The sequence below is a fragment of the Lagenorhynchus albirostris genome, chromosome 8 (assembly GCF_949774975.1).
Source record: "Lagenorhynchus albirostris chromosome 8, mLagAlb1.1, whole genome shotgun sequence".
Lineage (NCBI taxonomy): Eukaryota > Metazoa > Chordata > Mammalia > Artiodactyla > Delphinidae > Lagenorhynchus > Lagenorhynchus albirostris.
In genome coordinates, this window is record NC_083102.1 from 36245546 (window position 1) to 36269106 (window position 23561).

The window sequence follows — 23561 nt, forward strand, 5'->3', positions numbered from 1 at the left end:
AATACAAGTCCACTTTCAAATAACACTGTACAGCTTCATGAGTAGTATGGGTACCTTCTAACAGAATATTCCTAATCCCTCCTGTCCCCTGTAACATCGCTGTCATTTACTTCACTTATCCATACGCTACAATCACCAAATACATTGTTGCTATTATTATTTTGAACAAATTTTTATCTGCAGGATTAGTGAAAAAAAAGAAAACAATTTTATTTTACCTTCATTTATTCTTTCTCTGACACACATCCTTTCTTTATGAAGATCTAAATTGCTGACCCATATTATTTGTCTTCCTTCTCAAGAGTTTCTTTTAACATTTCTTGCAAGGCAAGTCTACTGGCAATAAATACCCTCAATTTTTGTTTGCCTGAGAAGGTGGTAATTTCTCCTTCACTTTTGAAAGATAATTTCACTACATACAGACTTTTAGGCTGGTGGTTTTCAGCCTTACTAGGGTAGCTCTAGAATAGACTTTCTCTAACAGCATAGGCCTTGGTCTTAAGGCCTGGCCTTTGTGCTGCCTCATCTGGATGCCTGTCAACATTCTTTCTGGGCTGGAACTCCAATGTCTCCCAGATTCTTTGTTTCAATCTCTACCTCACAGCAAATGCTCTCTGGTGAGCCTGTGTCATCTTACCCAGAACTTCTGTGCCCTCCCTGACTCTGCTCCTTCTTCAATTCCTACCCTGCACATTCCGGTGACTATATCTACCCCAATTCTTATTCTTCTAACTGGGACTTCCATGCTCTGCTCAGACTTTAGCTCACTGAGCCACAATTAAGTGTCTCCAGGCAGAGAGCTGGAATGATTATGGGATATTACCTGATGAGTTTTCTTTTCAGGGATCACTATCTTGTGCTGTCCCTTGTCCAATACCTGAAAACAATGGCCTCATATATTTTACACAGTTATATGGTTTTTTGTAACATAAACCCTAATCTAGTGCCAATTACTCTGTAATAGTCAGAAGCAGAAATGCTTCTTATTCGTTACTGTTTTCCCATTATCTGGTACAGTTCTTGGCATATAGAGGCAATCAGGAAGAAATCGACACATGAAATGATACGTAAATCAATGAATTCAGGGAAGGGAGAAAATAGAGGAAAGGGAGAAAGAATGAATTTGAGAGAGTTTGGGAGGAGTGACGATATCAGTGTACCAAGCAAATGAAACCTTTTAGTATGGAATCTGACTCAAACTCAGAACATTTAGGAGTTAGGCTTAATATCTCTGGGGGGAAAACTTACTCAGTAATGGCTCAGGTATTCTCCATTTGTCAATATAATACTTACTGAAAAGCCTGAGCCAAGATTTCTGGTTTGAAATTCACCTTACATATCATATAATTAATAAACTAGTTCCAAGATAAATCAAGGCATATATGTATTTTATAATATTCTGATTTATAGTAATTGTTAGATTTCAATGTTCTACTCATGTGTAGTTTTGAATGTTGTCAACTGACAGGATAGTGCCAGATTTTGAAATCTTTTTTTTTTTTTTTGCGGTACGCGGGCCTCTCACTGTTGTGGCCTCTCCCGTAGCGGAGCACAGGCTCCGGACGCACAGGCTCAGCAGCCATGGCTCACGGGCCCAGCCGCTCCGCGGCATGTGGGATCTTCCCGGACCGGGGCACGAAGCCGTGTCCCCTGCATCGGCAGACAGACTCTCAACCACTGTGCCACCAGGGAAGCCCTTGAAATCTTTTAAGTTTTGAGGAAATCGATCTGTTTTTAAGGATTTTTAAAACTTTGCTCCCTACTTCAGACATATTTTTCTGGGCATTATAATCAATCAATTAATTATGTCATTAAGATACATTATTATTACTATGTGATGAAGTAATCAATTTGCTTTTTAGAGATAAATTTTAGAAGAATAATTTAACCAGTCTTTTATTTTTGTTCATCCTTTTACTTTTTTAAAGCATATTTAGATGAGCTTATATAAAAATAAGACAATACTTTTTTTCTAAACCATTTTCTTCAAGCTATTTATTTCTATAACATCAGGTAGTTATATGTTTTCAAGGTAAAATCTCTAGACGCTGCAGTTAATTTAAATAAAAGCCATTTCATTCTTTTTGGGTCTAATTTTATTTCTCAATTAATAAGCTCTGATTTATCTCTTACATTGAAAATACTGTCTTGCTAATATTTTCTGAAAATGAAATGAATATATATCACAGAAAATTTTTAAATATGATATTATTATAGAAAAGGCAGAAGATCTTTTCTTAAATGTAAGCATAATCCAGTGAACTATTTAAGGGTGATAAGAATATTTTATAATGAAGAAAATAAGATAAAGAAAACAAGAAAGAAAGAGATTTGCAGATAAGGAATTAGGATTGAAGGGTAAGCACCTGACCTGACTTTAAAAGTCTCCAGCTACTCGCCTATTATAAAACCTTGTGGCCCAGGTAGTGGGAGAATTTAAGTCAAAAAATTTTTTTGTCTTGAATAATATTTTATTTTCAAGTAAAGATTGAAGGAGACAGGGAAAGTTATCTTTGGGTAGTCTTGAAGGAAACAACAAAAATTATTCATTTATAGAAACTGGACTTCAGGGAAAAATTATGTGAAGAAGAATAGCCTGAAGAAGAGACAGTTGAATAGGAAGGTCCAACATCCTTCAAAGGTATGTACCTGTGTTAGAAAAGATCCTAAGTGCAGAGATAGAGGAAACAGATGAGAAAGGCCTGACCTAGAGACCAGATGTTCCCTAAACCTCATAGCACAGGTAAACCTACTGATATTGACACTGTCTTGCTTGATAATATTTCAAAAGTGCAATTAAAAAGATGTTCGCTTAAAGGAGCTGAAATAGTGGGTAGACTGAGACAAAACAAAGAAAAACTAAGATACAAGTTCAGTTCATGTGTCAGACACATTTAAATCATTCCAGCTTAATTTTTGTAACCAAAAATACTAAATACCAGTATCATAAAGTACAATATTGTTAATATCATGGTTGCTGTAATATAAATTGCCAAGTAGAAGTACCAGCTGAACTTGACTGTTTTCCAAGGAAGATATTGTTGCAGAAAAAGCACATGAATGGCTCTCTTTTGGCACACTACATACATGGTGGCCTTTAATTTCTCTTCTTCCTGATTCTCATTCTTTTCTCCTTTGCTTAGCATCGCTCTTCTGAGTCTCCAAAAGGAAACAATTTGAAAGAGAAAGGCATTTATTTTTATTGCCTTATGGAAGTCTGTTGCAGCTTATAGTCTATTTTAAAACATAATTCAATCAAAATATTACATCTTTTTTATCTGGGTGGAGAACTTATAGTGATTTCTATTCTTTATTCTTCCTTGGGTTTTTCCAAGTTTTCTACAATGATCATACACTACCTCTACAATCATAAGCAAATAACTTTAAAGGAACTTACGGATTTATTTCTCTCATTCCAGTTAGGCACTTTATGATTCTATTGTCTCTTTGATACTCTGATCACACCTCTTTTAAAAATCTGGAATTAGTTAAAAAAATTATTTAGGGAATTCTAAATAAATTGTTTGGCTTAAAGACATTATAATTGAGCACATTTGGTAAATTGAGGATCAAACACAGCAATCTCTCCCAGGTTTAGGGGGAGGGAAGGACAATGAGGGGAAAGTTTTATACTACAAAGTGATACTTGTAACGATCTTCCCAAAATTTAAGAATTCTAAAAATAAAATGGATAGTGAAATAGAGAGAAAACCATTTAGAAAAATTCTGGGTAGAGCTGAAATGAACTAAGGCTAATCAGTAGTTTTGTAATTGCAAGACAGAATGCCTTATGCCCTGAGAAAACCATAATTCAAAAAGAGTCATGTACCATAATGTTCACTGCAGCTCTATTTACAATAGCCAGGACATGGAAGCAGCCTAAGTGTCCATCGACAGATGAATGGATAAAGAAGATGTGGCACATATATACAATGGAATATTACCCAGCCATAAAAAGAAACAAAATTGAGTTATTTGTAGTGAGGTGGATAGACCTAGAGTCTGTCATACAGAGTGAAGTAAGTCAGAAATAGAAAAACAAATATTGTATGTTAATACATATATATAGAATCTAAAAAAAAAAAAAAGGTCATGAAGAACCTAGGGGCAAGACGGGAATAAAGACGCAGACCTACTAGAGAATGGACTTGAGGACAAGGGGAGGGGAAGGGTAAGCTGGGACAAAGTAAGAGAGTGGTAGTGTATATATGGACATATATACACTACCAAATGTAAAATAGATAGCTAGTAGGAAGCAGTTGCATAGTACAGGGAGATCAGCTCGGTGCTTTGTGACCAGCTAGAAGGGTGGGATAGGGAGGGTGGGAGGGAGCGAAACACAAGAGGGAAGAGATATGGCGATGTATGTATATGTATAACTGATTCACTTTGTTATAAAGCAGAAACTAACACACCATTATAAAGCAATTATACTCCAATAAAAATGTTAAAAATTAATTAAAAATTTAAAAAAAGACGGAATGTCTGATGAGATTGTAAGAGTTTACATAAGGTGTTAGCCTCCAAGAAATTAAGAAAATCAGTTATATTCTGATACATTAATACAAGGTGGAGGAAAAAGCTAAGTTGAAATGATTTTAAAGTTTTCAGGTTTTATTGTTACTACTATAAAGAACAAAGCAATAAGATTATATCTGTATCGAGAGAGATCATAGTTCTTGGTATACATACCACATATAGTGAATTGTTTCCATGTTCATTCTGTTTTCAATCAGAATATTTTTTATTATTCTTTTACCTGAAAAAACAGTGGATAATTTTGTCATTGGTGAGTCATGAAAGCCTTATTATTAGATACAGAAGATGGTCCTGGAGTTCTTTGTGTTGTCTTTGAAAACTTGCATCATTATAAATTTTCTATATCATATCATTTTTATACTTCAGTATTTGTTAGCAGTGTTCAATTTCAAACTGTGTATTTTTTTCTTTAGTAATGATTATTCAGTATGTGTTTTGTTGAAATGCTAAACAACCATCTGACATAAATTTGTTTTCTAAGAAATAATAATTTCCATAATATTTTAACACACCACTATAAGCAGAATCTTTTAACAAATTGGGTAGCAAATGTAAATGCAAATAAACACTTATTGTTAATGATTTTACTGCTACATTTCAGATTAGCCCTGCTTATTAATTCAGTAAGATAGCGAGCTGCCCCTTTCAACAAAAGTACTTTACTTACATCACTGAACTATCACTAAATACAGAAATGCCTACGTTATAAAATAACTTATATTCAGACCAGTACTTTCTAACCAAGGAGATTTTTTACAGATCTCATTAACTATAAGGTGTACATGCACTAATTTACTAAAATTTGACCTAATAATGACATACACAGAGATAGAATTGCTGTTACTCTCTCACTAGACACTTGACTCACCAATGCCTAGAAAGCTGTGCAAATACAGACTTCTCCAACTCAGCTATCAGACCTAGAGAGATTTAAGAATGTTTAAAGGAAATGCAGGATTAATACACTGGAATTGTCAGTGGTTAAAAGCTCCTGTTTCACCTACATTTTGTATTAAATAGGCTTCAATTGGAAATTTGAATATGTTATCTAAATTCCAGACAAATGACATTTGGGATTAAGAAATATGGGAGTCTTTAGGGCTTTCACAAATATTCCTGTTTTCTCTACTTCTGGGTAAAAGGCAATAATGCACTTCCTTGTCCCCTTGAACCTCAGGTGTGGTCAAATGACTTGCTCTGGCCAATCAAATGAGAATGGAAGTGATCAAGGTCATTTGTTGATATTATGGTCTTCATCTATCTTATTACTTTCTCTTATTGGGCAGGAAAAGGAATGCCATTTATTGGGTCCTCTTAAACACTGCAGTAAGAACTGCTTAGTGTCTTAATTTTTCTCCATTTTCTTTAATAATGAAAAAATTTAAGGCTTTAAATTTTCCTCTGAGTTTTCACTGGGTCTCTAGTTACGAAGTGTAATGAAATGTTCTTCTTTTCAGTGCTTTCTAAAAGTTCATAAATTTTCTTTTGATTTCCTTTTTGATATAAATAAGGTTTATAAGAATAGATTAATTTAGGGCTTCGCTGGTGGTGCAGTGGTTAAGAATCCACCTGTCAATGTAGGGGACACGGGTTTGAGCCCTGGTCTGGGAAGATCCCACATGCCGCGGAGCAACAAAGCCCGTGAGCCACAACTACTGAAGCCTGCGCACCTAGAGCCTGTGCTCCACAGCAGGAGAAGCCACCACAATGAGAAGCCCACGCACCGCAACGAAGAGTAGCCCCCGCTCCCCGCAACTAGAGAAAAGCCCATGCACAGCAACAAAAATCCAAGGCAGCCAAAAATAAATAAATAAAATAAAATAGATTAAAAAAGAAAAAGATAGATTATTTCCAAGAATTATGATATTTTCAGTCACTCTTTTTAACATACTTTTAGTTTTATTGGATCATGACAAAAGAGTGTGACCTGTAAATATCTACTGCTTCAAATTTATTAAGGTTTCCTTTTTAGTTGATAACACAATCAATTTTTATAAATATTTCAGAAATACATGATAAAAAGCTTATTTTCTAGTAAAGGGCTAGAAAATATGTATACACACATACACACATTATCCATCACATTGTTTTTAAATTATGTGATTCAGTTCTCTAAGTTGTGCTCATTCTGTCCTATCATGTATTAAAGTTTTCCACTATAACTTTATTTTTTAAAAAACTCTCTTTGTATATCTGCCAGTTTTTGCTTATATATTTATCTGTTATATTGTTTGATTCATACAGAATTATGACTGTGTATTTTCTGTAGACTGTATCTTTTTCATTATGAAATTACCTCCATATCTTTAGTAATTTTACTCTAAATTCTACATTATCTCATATTAACATTGTCATGTGTACATTTTTTTAAATGTATCTAATATATCTTTTTCTAGTGCCATATTTTCAACATTTCTTTAGTATTTTAACTGTGTTTCTTATAGAGAGTTCACAACTAGGTTTACTTTTTTACTCAACTGGATATACTCTGCCCTTCAATAGGAGTTAGTTCATTCATATTTAGTGTAATGACATTAATTTTACTCTTCCATCATGTATGTTACCTATTACTTTTGTACATTGTTGTTTTATATTTCTTTTTTCTTATTTTTTATTGGACTGATCAAGTTGTACTTCATTCAATTTTTCCCTTTATTAATTTGAATGTTAAAGTTTTTAAAAATTCTTTTAATATTATTTTCCCCTTCTCTGGTCTCATAAAATGCATATACTTCTCTACTACCATTTGAAAACAAGATGCCACAACAACTGTTTTTTCCGTACTTCTCTTCTCTTCAATGAAGTGAGACTTTTAAATAATTTTATTTTCAATTACACCACTGATTTCTTCTACATTAGACTTTTAACTGAGAGGAATAAACATTGCAGCTGATCTCTAAGCTGAAATTTTCTGAGTCATGAATCCTTATCCTTTGTGACCTGGGAGGTAGGGCAAATGCTGAGAAGGGAGGCGGGGAGAGGCTTCCAGTTAAGTTATCATTTATGTCTGGAACACTGAGGCAGTTTTCATGTACTTATCAGGCACTTGTGGGAAGCACTGCCTCCTCTGAGAGACCAAGGGCTGAGGCTGTGCTGGAGAAAACAGTTACAGGAGAATGATGGAAGGCATCATAGCTCTCAGAAATGAAGGGATGGAACACATTTTGGCAAGGGAAAAAAATGGCTTTCTTTAGCAAGTTCCTATAGAACTGAGTTTTAAAGTTAATTTTCTTTCCAATATCCATTTTTGCTTCTGCTTGAATTCAAAGAAATTCAATTGTAAAGTAAAATAATAATAACATATATGTTATCCCTTCTTTCCTCTTCCACTTTCCCTACGAATGAGTGCTTTTACTTTCCCATCCCTACCCTTCTGTATTCTTCACTAACTCTTGAGTTTTGCTAAGGTAGTTTAATACATTTAAGTTTAAAAACTTTTATTAGAATTTACATTATTTTACATTCCTTCTGTTTCTAGGGGTTTTGCTTAGCATTTACTTTACAATGCTCTTTCTTATCCATTTGGATTTCAATTGCATAAGCAATGTTGATTTAATGTATAAACCTTCATTTCTTATCACTGTCCTCTCATGTCTTTGATTCCCCATCTTAGGCTTCTGTTGTGTTCTGTGACATTTATTTTTTGTTTTCATTAGTCTTTTCTTGAGAATTATCCTCTCTGAACACTAGCATATCTTCAAATATCTTTAGTTTGTTCTGACAGGTGGGTAATTTCTTGACTGTATATAGGAGTTTCACATTGAAATTCTTTTCTCTCAATAGTCCTCAGATACTGTTCCATTGATTTTTAGGTTCTGGTGTTGCAAATGAGAAGTTCAAACCCAGTATTACAGGCCTTTTTTTCCCCTTTATGGTTGGCTTGTTCTTTTTGACAGAAAGCTTTCAATATTTTCAACTTATCTTTAGAATTCAGAAACTTCCTAGGATATATCTAAGTATGTCTTTCCTCATGAATATGACCAGGTACTTGGTGAACATTTCAATATAAAAATTCAGATCTTTCTTTACTCAGGGACACTTTCTTCCTCTCTTGCTTTCCTTACAGCCTTATCCCTATGTATGGATTTCTCTCTCAGCTGGAACTGCTTTTGTTTCCATGTTTAGCTTCCTAGATATATATCGTCCAATTCTCTTATCTTTTCTCTAATGATTTGTATCTCATTATATTTCTTGCTTTGTGCTTTGAGATATGTTATGGGTTGAACTTTGTCCTCTAAAAAGAAACATTGACATCTTAACCTCCAATCCCTCTGAATGTGGCTTTATTTGGGAATGGGGTCTTTGCAGATGTAAATAAGTTATGATGAGGTGGACCCTAAATCTAATGACTGATATCCTTATTGAAAGAGAGAAATTTGGAGATATAGAGACACAATATATAGAAATTTGGAGATATACATGGCTTATAAGAAAGCCATGTATTGATGGAGGCAGAGACGGGAGGGATGCAAGTCAAGGAATGCCAAAGACAGCTAGCAACCACCAGAAACTAGGAAGAGGCAAGGAAGGATTCTTCCCGAGGGCCTTCAGAGATAACATGATCCTGCCAACACCTTGATTTCAGACTTCTAGCCTCCAGAACTGTGAGAGAATAAATTTCTGTTGTTATAAGTCCCCAATTCATTGGTTATAGCAGCTCTAGGAAACTAATACAAGATAGTTCTTCCACTAAATGTTTCAGGTCACTAATTTTAGTCTACTTCATTTTATTTACTGAGTCATTAAAAAAATATGTTTTGATTACTGTTTTTAAATTTTAAATGGACTCCACTAGAATCTCCCTAATCCACTTTGATATTTTATAATTCAAGTTGTTTTTCTTTAATTAATTAACAATTAATTAACTTATGGCTGCCTTGGGTTTTTGTTGCTGCACATGGGCTTTCTCTAGTTGCGGTGAGCAGGGGCTACTCTTTGTTGTGGTGCACGGGCTCTAGGCTTCAGTAGTTGTGGCACACAAGCTCCATAGTTGTGGCTCACGGGCTCTAGAGCACAGGCTCAGTAGTTGTGTTGCACGGGCTTAGTTGTTCTGCAGGACAGGTCTTTCAGGACCAGGGCTCGAACCCATGTCCCCTGCATTGGCAGGCAGATTCTTAACCACTGCACCACCAGGAAGTCCATAATTCAAGTTTTTAATCTGTCTTATCTAACAGCTGTCTTTCACTAAGCATTTGGTTTTATAGTGTGACTAATTTTCATTTCTGGGTGGTAGGTTCCCTTCAGTGGTATTTTTCTTAATTGACTGGAACTCAGGTCTGATTCTGGGGTACCCTAAGTTGGCGGCAATACTGTGGGTGGTGGCAGGCAAAGTGATCTCTACCCCTGTAGCGGCTGCTGTTGATGGAGTAAAGGAAGAAGCCAATTTCCTGCTAAGGTATTTGGTGAAAGTCTCTCAGTAACTTCGTCTTCCTGTATCCGACCCCCAGCATCAGGGGCAAGGCAGGTTTGGCTCACGCATTCAGCAACTTCTTGGACTTTGGGGAGTCAGGACAGTAGGTCATGTTCATGCTGGACTAATGTTTATCTCTCCAGGGAGGTCCATAGCTTTCTAAGGCCAAGCTCTTCCCAGGGTCCTCTGCTCTTTGATCCTTTACCTGGGAGTTTGTTCTGCTCTCCAGGTGTTTTCTCAATCAAGTGGAAGAACACTCCACACTAGTTCTCCCTCCTGTACCCCAGCAGCATTATTGCTGTATCCACAGTATTTCAGCTGCTTATATCTAAATTTTGAAGTATAATGAAAAGAGTCCAATGGATATATGTATGTTTAACAATAAATAACTTGCTACATCTGACATTCTAGAGTGGTTACCAGCTAAAACTTTCAACATGGAGCAAGTATAGGGAAACTGGTTGCAAAGTATTACAATATGGAACATCTAACTAGAGTAGATAGGAAAATGTAAGAGTATTTATGTAAGCACTTGTTTGGTAAACTTGATAAAATGCTAGTCCCTCTGTTTTATAAATAAACTTTGCCTCTGCTTTAACATGGAAGAATTTTAATTCTACATAAATTAGGTAGCCTCTTTAGAAAAATGCAATTTGAAAATAATCTCATGATTTTAGTAACTGTGGTCTTTATGACCTTGATATATGCTTTCCTAGAAAATAGTTTTCTAAAATATTTGTGTAAGTCATTTAAATATCTAGCACTCATGGGTGAGCTGATAGCCTAACACCCAGTGTAAATAGTTGGATTTTTTCCCATAAACTCTGATTTCCTTTCAAAAATAAATTTTCATCTTTCGTTGGATCAAGATGGCAAGTTTCCCTATGCCTTCCAACCTCCAGGAAAGAAAGAAAAAAATGTATTTCTGAAAATAATAAATTATTAACAGCACTAGATAATAATAAAGGGATCAAAAATTCTGAGAAATACTTGAAAAATAGAAAGTAGACAAGATCAGATCTCTGAGGTAAATATAGGAAATGATAGCCCAAAGCAAGACGCAGAGAAGACTGCTATGGCCATGGGGTTAGTTTCAGGGAAGCTGCAAGTTCAGAGTCAAAGGACCCAAGGAATGTAAGTAGCTCACTGGGCACATTTTAGGGTGGCCAAGTGGGCAGCTGCAGTTGGAACCCTGCCCCCTCGCTCACTTGCACTTGCTGAGCAGAGTGTGTCTTCTGGCTGTGGGACTCTATTTTGGTTTTTTTGTTGTTTTTGTTTTTTGATGGAGGGTGGAGTGGAAACTAGCTGGGGAGTGATATCTTCCTACAGGCCAAAATGGGAACTATCCCCTCTGGTATCAGCAAGGCCAGGTAGTGCCCCGGTTTTACTGTTTTCCCACTAGCTTTATGGCTTACCATCCTTCCAGGAAATAGCTACCCAGAAGATAAATTATGGCACGCCCTCTTCAGCATTACGTCTTGTCCTTCTCCTACAATTACCAGAAGCAGGCTAATAGGTCACCAGATTGAAAGATGAGAGGAGGTTGCACTTATTCACATTTCTCATGATTCTATATGAAATTGTTTTGGCTAAACTAATATGCTTGGCCTCCTCTATGCCAAATTACCCACACACTTTTTCCATGACTTAGTCTCTTGATGTCACATCTATCCAAGAATTAAGAATTCCTATTTGTTTCTTGTTAACAGTACCCCTACGAAGCTTTTAAAACAGAACAGAGAGATATCAATATCAGTGCAAACTGAATTCAGTGCAGCATAAAGATGTTAACAATCGTGCTGCATTAAATAGTAGAGAGTTAACAATAGTTGGTTTTTGTCTCCTTTTAAACAAGCTTGCTCGGAGGACATACCGATCTAGATTTTCCCCAGCGTCTATAACTGCATCCAAAGGGGGATATCAGTTCTGTCTATCTATTACCCTCTCTCTATATATGGAGGACAATGTTCTATTTCTACAAAGAGGGAGGACAATGTTCTATTTCTACAAAGAGGGAAACTAATCTGAGTGAGGCATTTCAGGAGATTTAGGACCCACCAGTTAAGAAAATGCTTAAACATCTCTGGAGACACAGATCTTCACTAGAGTCTTGTCTGACGGAGAGGTTTTGCTCTCTTCTAGGGTAATTGGCAACCACCAAAGTGAATTAGTCATGCATGTCAAACAATTGATAGTATACTCAGTGGGGAGCCCTAAAGATCATACTGCAATCTTATCAACCTCAACTGGAATGAGTCCATTGACCAGAGGACAAATTTTATTTAAGACAAACTTTCTTTTCAGTTTAACTAATCCTAATTCTTGCCCTTGCCATTTGGTAAATTCCTTTTTCTGATTCAAGAGTTTTTAAGATAATCACAAAAATGATAAATGTACATAATCCCCCCCCACCATATCAATGTGTTGGTCCACTGCAATTCTCTAGATGATTTCCCTATCTTGTTTCCATTCCTTATCAATGATCTTTTGAAAAATAAAAATGTAGTCTGAGGAGAGTAAGGAGACTAAATGGGGAAAAGTAGGAACCTTAAGAATTAGTAGTACGAAGGGAAACAAAAAGTACTATGACTAGATTTTGCATGTTAGAGAAAAGCAATGCCCTGCAGGCTTGATAATCATCTGGTAAATGTGAAAGAAATCTAATGGTAATTTGGTAAGTTAAAAAAACAACAACGCTGCATTAAATGGTCTTTTACTCGTTGGCTCTCCAAAATCCATTTTTACTTCTCACAATACATCAATTTCCTTTTAGTGTTTTTTCCACATTGAATCAGCCTTTATTAAAAATGTGCCCTGTTTGCTCTGATGACTTCTCCAGAGAGAGCTGCGCTGACTTCAGGGAAGGTACTTATTCAGCCTGCAGGGACAATTCTGTGCTCTCCAGTAGAGTGGTACCTGAGGCTATGATTATTTATGCTCCTGCAGTTGTGGCCTTTGCTGTAGGGAGCCATATTCCAATGTCTGCAGGATGCAAAGGACTTTCACAACAGGGTACTTGTATTAGTTTGCCAAGGCTGCCATTAAAAAGTACCACAGACTGGGTGGCTTAAACAGTAGAAGTTTATTTATTTCTCACAGTTCTGGAGACTAGAAGTCCAAAGTCAGGGTTTCCGCAGGGTTGGTTTCCTCTGAAGGCCTTGCTCCTTGGCTTGTAAATGACTGTCTTCTCCACATGCCCTCACATGGTCTTCCCTCTGTGTTTCTGCATCCCCAACCTTCTCTTCTTAATAAGGACACCACTCATATTGGATTAGAACCTACACATATGATCTCATTTTACTTTAATTACCTCTTACAGATTCTATCTCCAAACACAGTCACATTCTGAGGTACTGGGGTCACGAATTTCAGGGGATGGGAAAGACACAATTCAGCTCATAACAGTAGTCTTCTCCTCTCTAGTAGAGGGTGTTCAAATGGTGAGATCTGCTCCATGCTTCAAAATTTACCAGAGTGAGAGTCAAGCAGATCATTTATCAGAGGGTGAAAAGTTTTAGAAGAGCATAGAAATCTGCAGAAACTGAAATTTGCCTCAGCATGAGCACCAAAGCAAGATGGCTTGAATAAAGGGCTGTGAGGTAGTTTTTTTTTTTTTTTTTTGCGGTACGCAGGCCTCTCACTGTTGTGGCCTCTCCTGTTGTGTGGAGCGCAGGCTCCGCACGCCCAGGCTCAGCGGCCATGGCTCACGGGCCCAGCCGCTCCGCGGCATGTGGGATCTTCCATCGGCAGGCGGACTCTCAACACTGCGCCACCAGGGAAGCCCCCTGTGAGGCAGTTTTTTAAGTTCAACATTTGGACACATACTAACTCCTCACTTCTTTGTCCTTCAGGTTGGTATTAATTACAAGGTTAGGAGTAGAGAACAGGGTTAGCAGAAAAAAGGACTATTTACTGTTCTTCACGTCCCCAACCTTACCCTCACTTTCCTCATCTCTTGGGAGGTGAAGTCTACTCCATGTGGGCTCCCTCAGCTTCCCTTGCTCTCCACTCCAAGCTCTTTGTTCCTTCATCCATCCTGTGTCACTTCCCTCCTCACTCAGAGGGTACAGGCCCTTCTATCTTCCCAAGGCCAACTCCTCTACATGTGTCTTTGCTTCCGTGGTCAATCAGAACCTCCAAGACCTTTCTCCTTCAGTGACTTTTTCCTATCTCCACTGTCTCTCCCTTTCCAGGGAGAGGCCATAAGTCTCTCCTTCTCCACAGGTTATTTCTCCTGAGTTCACCAGAGTTCCAGTATTCTAAAAGCAAAACAAAACACAATTCCCTCTAATTGTGTGCTATCTCTCCTCTTTACTGCCAAAGATCTCAGAATAACTGTACACTTGAATTCATTGGTCAGTCATCTTCCTTAGTCCTGGTTCAGAGATGGGCACAACTGACAACACCTCCTGAAGCACTTCCCTCCCTTGGTTTGTTCTGGCCCTGCCTGTCCTTGCTCTCCCCACAGCCCAGCTCTTGACCCAGTCCTCTTCTTGTCCTGTGTCCTCTCAGAAGGTGATCTCATCTGCTCCTATGGCTGCAATATAAACCTCAGTTCAAATATTTACCAGATCAATATGATTCGCCTTGACCTAAGCTCCTGACCCACACTGTCAACTGTTTCCAGAGGAGTTCCATCTGGATGGTCAACAGGCACCTCCAACACAACATAAGCAACACCAAATTGGTCATTTTACCCTAATACCCCCCTCATTTTTATTTTTTAACAAGTAAACTGCAATTAAAAAAAAAAGCCAAGAGAGAAATGTAAGGGAAACCTATAGATTAAGAGACTTAAGAGACATATCAACTGTGTGGATCATATGTTGAACCTGATTCAAAAAAGCTGGAAAAAGATATGGTACAATCAGGGAAATTTGTAATATCATAAACTTACTGCTAACGTTTATGTGTGATAATGGTATTGAAGTTATGTTTTAGAACAGTCCTTATCTTTTTGAGATGCACACTAAAATATTTATGGATGAAATTATGTGACGTGTGAGATTTTTCTTTGAAATCCTCTATCAGGAAAGGGACTGGGGGTTATAGATGAAATAAGATAAAACATGAGTTGAAGCCGGTGATGGTTACACAAGGGGTCATGCACATAATTATCTTTACTTTGGTATTTGTTTAAAATTCCTCATCACAAAAAGGTTTTAAAAAATTAAAGATTAAAAATGAAATTAAGTTTAAAAAATCTATACCTCCTTCTCATGTCTCTAATTTTGCTGACAAACGCTTCTTCCTTCATCTTTGTCATTTTGCTATCCTTCACCTCCCCACGACCTCAAACATATAGGAAATGTACTGAGCCCTGCTTGTTTTTCCTCCAAAGCATACTTGGTTTTCTTCCTCCTCTCTCTTTTTTTTTAATCACCTGGGTGGACAGGTTCTCTTTTTTCTTTCATTTGTAATAACTTCCTGTCTCCCCAACCCTGATTTTCCTAAGAGCAGAGTTTATTCTACCAAGAATAAATATTATTTTAACCAGAATAAAATAATATTCTAATTCCACTTGTATTCCCAGACCATTCCCTAGAACAGACTTATTCTGAGAAAACAGAATAATCTCTGAGAGGGTTTCCTATCCAGAATGAAGCACAAAAGGATTTCTGACCTTGTAATTGGTGGGAGTGAGATTGGGAAGGAAGGTCAGGACTTGATTTTCCATTTGCATTCCAAACTTGAGTTACACTTTTCTAATAATTGTTCAATAGGCAGAGATAGCTGAGTGTACTAGTTAAGAACCAGACAGCCTCCCAGCTCCAGGGGTTTGGTTCCCTACTAAGTAAAGTAAGAAAATAATTGTGCTTATGCCATAGGATCATTATGAGGATTAAATGAGATAATATGTCTAAAATGCTTAAAATAGACCCTGGCACATAGTAAGTGCTATATAAAGTTGGTAAAATACAACTCCTCTGGTGAGTTAGCAAATCCTTCTGTTTTGTTTTTTAATTAATTTTTATTGGAGTATAATTGCTTTACAATGGTGTGTTAGTTTCTGCTGTATAGCAAAGTGAATCAGTCACATGTATACATATGTCCACTGTTTTTTTCGATTTTCTTCCCATTTAGGTCACCACACAGCATGGAGTAGCGTTCCCTGTGCTGTACAGTAGGTTCTCATTAGTTATCTATTTTATACACAGTAGTGTATGTATGTCAGTCCCAATCTCCCAATCCATCCCACCCCTCCCCCCAGCAAGTCCTTCTGTTAATAGAAACTGCCATACCTCATAGAGTTTCCAGATTATATTCTCTAATTTTAATGAAACTAACCTTCACAAAATGAATAAACATCTTTAAAAGATGTCTGCAAAGGAAATGAGGAATAAAGACAGACTTAATAATGTAAGTACAGGCAAACAGTAAGAAAATGGCAGACCTGATTCTTCTATTCCTAATGTAAGCCCTTCGTAGACACATTGCAATGTAGAAACAACAATGATGAAATTAGATCTGACAGGAAGTCAGCCGAAGAAGAAGAAGAAGAAAGAAGTAACCAAGAATACTATTTGAAATATGAGTATATATATCCACAATTGTTAGGAATGAGCCCCTAGGTTCTGAAACACACAGAGCTCCTGTTTTGTGAGTCAACAAATGAAAGATGCATCAGAAAAGATATAGTCTCCACAGTAATTTCTCAGGTTGAAAAAATGTTTTGTGGGAAAACTGTGTTAGTTGGAGCTGCAACTTTAACTGGAACAATTTTCAAAAGATTATTCAAGGTCAATATTACAGGAAAAGTATTAAAGTCAGGAGTGAACAAAATGCTAAAACACATAGCAATGTAATTAATTATATAAAGACAGGACATTGAAATATAGTATATTCCTAATATTTTGTAAAAAGATGAGCAGCTGACAGTGAAGTTTAAATTTCAAGCAGATGTTGACTGGCTATCTCATACTTAAGAGAACTACTGGATTTAAAGACGGTGGATATTTCTCTCTTCCAGAGACGAATGTGATGACTGGTGGCAGTTTGATAGTATGCTATCCACCAAATGTTTTCAAACACATGAACACACCTAATCCATCCTTTAAAAGTTAAAAAGAGAGAGAATGCACCAGATTTTTGAAGGAAAGTCTTTCAAAATAAATTGTACTACAGAAACAGTACTATGAAAACACATATTTGAAAATGTTCCCATTGCTATGCAATGTTTGGGGCAAAACCAATGTAATTTATCACTCTGGTACATTTTTATGTCTGCACACTTTAAAAACTTGGAAACAATTTTATTATTTGTTTTAAAATCTTTCAAATGAAGAGTTTCATTGGGCTCGAACCTCTTTTCAAAAAAATATTAAACTGGAAAACCATCCAACCTAGTTTGCAAAAACAAGTGATAGGCATGATGGGAGACGGAAATTTACTAGTCATGTTTCAACAAGTCTTTGCTTCATTGCTGAATAGGATTAAGAGTGATTTAGTAAGTACATCCAGCCACGTACTTCATCCATTCAGATCTAGAGTTCTTTGTTAGGTATTTTCCCAGCTAAGGCACCATTAAAACCAAGCATCAAAATAAACTGTATCAGAACTAGGACTTTAAAAACAAAGAAGCATTTCAATCACACTACTCTCACTAAAAATATTAGTATAATTTAATCACTTATAATATAATAACCTATTTTTTAAAAGAGCAATATGATACTTTGTACCACAAATACAAAGTACCTTTTAAAAAGTTTATTTGAAATAATTTTATCATTCAAAAATTTATATAGTAAATTATAAATATTTATAATATGCATAATGTATTAGTAAAACATGTATGTATATACATGTACGTATACACATGTGTGTATGTGTGAGTGTGTGTGATTTCCAATTAATTAAAATCAAATTCTACTTCTAGCAAGATATTGTAAGGAGTTCCACAGACCCACTTCCATTTTACCAGTGAAATTGGTGAAAATTATTTTTAAAAAAACAACCCACCATTTAAAGTCATGGGAAATGATCTGAAGGATATACAGCAAATAAAGAGTTCAAAATCTACTAAAACTTAGTAACAACAGAGGCTGTGGTATTTGAACCAGTATTTACTTCCTTGCTATTCCCTCCCAGCTCAGTGAGACAAAACTCCTCTCCAGACTGGTTCAGACAATTACACAGGGCTCCATCTCCCCACAGGTCCCAGCTAGAGAGCTGTCATCCAAGAGATGCACAATGTCAACATTTCTCATCCTGCCCCCAGCTACCTGGTGCTGAGGTTAAGTTCTGGGTGAATGTAGCTGAGAATTGGGGGCTGTCTTCTATCCATCACCCGCTGGTGTGATGCAGGCTCTACCTTGGGTACGGAATACTAAGAATGCTGGGGCCTTTGCCATGACTCATTTGTAGTCTGTAAATCAGAGGTTCCAAGCCAGGAGAGGCAAGCTGAGAAGACCTGAAGCTACTGGTCACCCCCTCCACCAAGTGCTCAGCTCCTGGAATGAATGTATCACTCAGAGAGAAAAGCAAACTTGTCCCCACTCTGAGACTTTGCTCAGAGTAAGAAGCAGGCCATAAAATAGACAGCTCCAAATCTTGTCCTAAACTAACTGACTCCATTTGTAACAGACTGTAGAGAAGTTAAAGTCTAAGCATCCTCTCAAAAGCAGTGAAGGTTTGGTGAAAGAAAACTGGGAAGAAATTGATAGATTCATTGGAGATAAAAGCTAAACTGTACATCAACTAGTTTGTCAGAGAGAGCAGACAGTTGGGAAGAGACATCTGGGAGGAGCCCTCCTGGGCCCAGTAAAAATCTCAAGCACCCACATCTGGAGCACCCCTTCAAAGAAGCCTGAATTTGATTGGATCAGAGGATGGTACAATCTATGCCCAGGGCATGTTGAAAACAATAGAGCGGTCAGCCAGCAACTAGTACTGAAAATTAACAGATAGGTGTAGTCAGGAAGAAGACAAACTAAGAAAACCCTGGCAAAACCCAGGGTGATTGTGGCCTACCCAAGCCTGCGCCCCTAACCCCCTACCTCCCGTCCCCCCTGGAGCAACATCAGAGACTTCATATGGCAGGGAGGAAATAGATTTCACTAAAAAAATGCAGCCAGCGACTCAACAAAGAAACAGCAATAACAAACCCTGGTATGGGATGAGAGGGACCAGCACCCAGAGTCGCTACAATATATTTTCTAAAATGTCCAGTTTCTAACAACAGCAAAAAAATTATGAGACACAGAAAGGAATAGGAAAGTATGATCAATATCTTAAAAATGCATGCAACAGTAACTACCTGTGAAAACAACCAGATCACTGGAATTAACAAAGACTTCAAAGTAGTCATTATAAATATGTTCAAAAACTAAAGGAAATCATGATTAAAGAAGTAAATAAAGGTATGATAATGTTGCATCAAATATAAAATATCAATAGATTAAAAATTATTTTTTAAAATGAAGATTCTGGAGTTAAAAAATGAAATGAAAAATTCACTACATACAAGAAAAGAAAACTGCAGACCAATATCTCTCATGAGTGTAGACAAAATTCTTCAACAAAATATTAGCAAATCCAAAAAGGTTTAAAAAGAATTATACTCCAGGACCAAGTGGGATTTATCCCAGGTATGCAAGGCTGATTCAACATTTGAAAATCAATTAATGTAATCCATCACATCAACAGACTAAAAAAAAAAATCACATGATCAAATCAATAGATGTAGAAAAAGCATTTGACAAAATCTAACACCCATTCATGATTTTTTAAAAAAACAAAACAAAACAAACAAACAAAAAAACACCTCTAGGTAAACCAGGAATAGAGGGGAACTTTCTCAACTTGATAAAAACCTACAACTAAAATCACACTTAAGGGTGAGAAATTACAACATTTCACACTAAGATTGGGTACAAGGCAAAGATATCTCCTTTTATCACACCTTTTTATCATCACACTGATAGTCCTTGCTAATTCAATAAGGCAAAAAAGGAAATAAAGTGTATACAGATTTGGAAGGAAGACATAACTGTCTGTTCATAGATGACATGATTGTCTATGTAGAAAATCCTGAAGAATTGCCATAAAAAGCTCCTAGAATCAATAAGGAATTATTGCAACGTTACAGGATACAAGGTTATTACACAAAAGTCAATGTCTTTCATATACACCAATGAAGAAATTGAATTTGAAATTAAAAACACAGTATGATTTACATTAGCACCCCTAAAAATGAAATCCTTAGTATGAATCTAACAAGATATATTCAAGAGCTATATGAGAAAAACTGCAAAACTGTGATGAATGAAATCAAATAAAACTAAATAAATGGAGAGATAAATGTTCATGGATAGGGAGACTCAAAATTGTCAAGTTGTCACTTCTTCAGAACTTGATCTATATATTCCATGCAATCCCAGTCAAAATCACAGCAAGTTATTTTGTGAATATTGACAAACGCATTTTAAAATTTACGTGGAGGGGCAAAAGACCCAGAAGAACCAACACAGTATTGAAGGAGAAGAGCAAAGTTGGAGTACTAATGCTATCCAACTTCAAGACTGCTATGAAACTGCTTTGATTTTCATCCTCTTCAACTGAGTGAATTTTATATTCACTGTAATCTTGAAAACTAGACAGTGGGGGAAGAAAAGATCATCTAATCCTTCCCAGGGGGCCCAGATAAGAAACTTTCTTCCCTTTCTCAAGTTCTTCCTTTTCTCTCTCTCTTTCTTTCTTTGATTTATTATCATTCGTAACCTTACACTTCCAATCACTGTGTTACTTTCTAATGCGTAGGTTGTAGCTAAGGAACATAAAACTGGTTAAGAAAAAGTGAAAAAAATCAACCTACCAAATTATAAATTTACTTGTTTATAAATTAGTTTCACTGGATTTTCAAAACTGAACTGACACTAAACATCATCACCCATATGCACAGCTGGGACCCAAACTTGTCTTTTTTTTTTTTTTCCTGCAGAGACTTCTGGTAGCTTTGCTTCTGGTTGGAAATACACATTCCCTTCTTCATTTAGTCATCATTGGTTTTAATAGCTTGAAAATCAACATTTATCTAATTAACATTTACCCCCAACTTTAAGCATGCATACCTAGATCTGAATACATTCTGCTAGGTGAAGTATGTCTTTCTGATAATTTTACCACTGTGATAGTGTAAGGGATGTCCAGAGACCACTAGAATCTAGAAGAAAGACAATTTTAGTAAGCCAAACGTAACTGTTTTCCTTACTTGCCTCAATTTTCTTTACCGTTTTGGCTATTTTACATGTAATATGAACTCCATACATTTTTAACACAAAAAGATTAAATGCTACTCACAATAGGCAAAAAGAAAAACATTAAAACTGGAAGAAATTGTTATCTTCTCCAAACAGATAGGTGTAGTCAGGAAGAAGACAAACTAAGAAAACCCAAACTAAGAAAACCTTATAGCAATAAGAAGGCAAATCACATTGATATACATGGGAGTTGGGGGTCATTCAGGTTATGATTCATGTTATATTTGGTTCCAATACATTCACATTTATTTGGCACGAGCATACCTATGGCTCTTTTCTGTGGCTTTACTGAAGTGTATTCGCTTTTCTGGTATCATTATCCTTTTCTATCTTAAAAATTTTTTTTTCTCTAGCCCTTTTGGACAAATTTAGAACAGAATGTGTTCTAACTATGGTGAGTCAGGAGTGTAATCAGTGTAAAATGGGTTATCAGAATAATTTTTTTAATGTTACAATAATCTCTTTAGTGTATTGTGATATCTTTACGAAAATGGTTAATGAGACTTTATAGTTAAATGACCCATGGTGGGGAAAAATGCAACAACAATGACAAAAATTTGATAGTATATGAATTAGACTCAAGCTTTTCTGGGCTTCCAAAAAACTAATGGGAACTCCTGAATTATGAATTTCTTCCCTAGGCAAATCAAGCTATAACTTTAGGAATTTCTGTAAGAAAATTACAACCTTGCATTATTTTCAGTCTGAAGTCAAAATATTGTTCTGAATTTTGGCTTAAAAACTTAAATAATTTTCCTAAAGTCACCAGACACCAGATACCAATCTCAGGGATGTTGCACAAATTTAATGTAGACACATTTTAAGTTCTCCAAGAGTGGCAAAGATGCAAATGGGCATACAGTTAATTGAAACAGAGTCTCCAACTGTTCTAGAGATTTGGGAAAAAAGAAAAAGAAAACAGTCTATGAGATGTGGCCATCAAATATACAAATGTTAGGTATTCAGGCCCTACATGTGTTCTCTCTCAACCCATGTGTTTGAGTCATATATAGTTGCTTGCTCTGACACGCAGTTCATAGTTCTAATAGTGACTCAAGGGAAATAAAACCATTTGATGATGGTCTAAAATCATTATTATGAGTTCTCATACTTTTTTTAAAGCAGGAAAACGTTATTTTCAAACAAAATTATACATGGAATTCCCAGGGTAGAGTGTTGATTTTTAAAAATAAGAGCTTAGAGTGTAGATTTTTTTAAAAAATAAGAGCTTACTTCATAAAACACAAGCAAGCAAGATAGATTCTCTAAATTAGGGGTTACCTACCAAGGCCTCAGGGCCAAATCTGGTTTATCACCTGTTTTTAATACAGCCCACAGGATAAGAATGGTTTTTACATTTTAAAGCTGTTGAAAAGTATCAAAAGAAGAAGAATATTGCATGACACATGAAAAGTATATGAGATTCAGATTTCAGTGTCCATAAATAAAGTTTTATTGAAACACAGCCATGGTTATTTGTTTACCTATTGTGTATGGCTGCTTTCACATTACAACACAGACTTGAGTACTTGTGACAAATACATTATCATCCACAAGACAAAAATCTTTACCATCTGCCCCTTATAGAAAAAGTTTGCCAACCTCTGCTGTAAATGAGAACATTGTAGCTCACTTCCTAAAAACAGGTTTTCAAACAATTTACTTGCCTCTTACATGTGAGTATGTTACCTACTCTGCCCGTTGTAAATACCCCTGGGAACTGTTCATCACATCTACTTGAGGGCCAGTTTTGTCATTGGTAAATTTGGTAGGTGACTGCCCAGCTCTGTGCTTCACCCTGTGAAGAATCTCAAGGAAGTTAAGTTGTAACTTCTGCCCTCGAGGAGCTTAAAATCTAGCTCAGAAGAAAACAATATTCTGTTCTGCATTGAATCAAAGGAGAAAGAGCTCATTTCTGTGATTTCTATGAGGAAACCCTCATACTAGGCCTGTGTGTAAAGAGCCAGTCAAAGTGAAGTTTGGGGAAAATGAGGAAGGAGTTTCCATCACCGCAAAGAAAAGAATTTCAAATTGAATATCAGACCTCCCTGTTCGTAAAACATTCCACCTGTTGCTTAAGCCGCCCCTTTGCTGTCCTCTGCTCTTTCCATTCTTAGTTCTGCCCATCTGTAACGCAGAGGCATCAGGTATTCCTTTTCTGCCTTACCTGCTGCTGACCCATGCCCACAAGGTCCCATCTTTCACTCCAAGCAACTTATCAAAGTTTATTTTTTATGTTTCCTAAACAAAGATGATTCTCTTCCTAAGAGAAACTCTGATACCACCTGTTAAGATAATACTACTTAAGAAAAAGGCATTTCAACTGAGCAGGGGAAGGAGGGAGGAAAGCATTC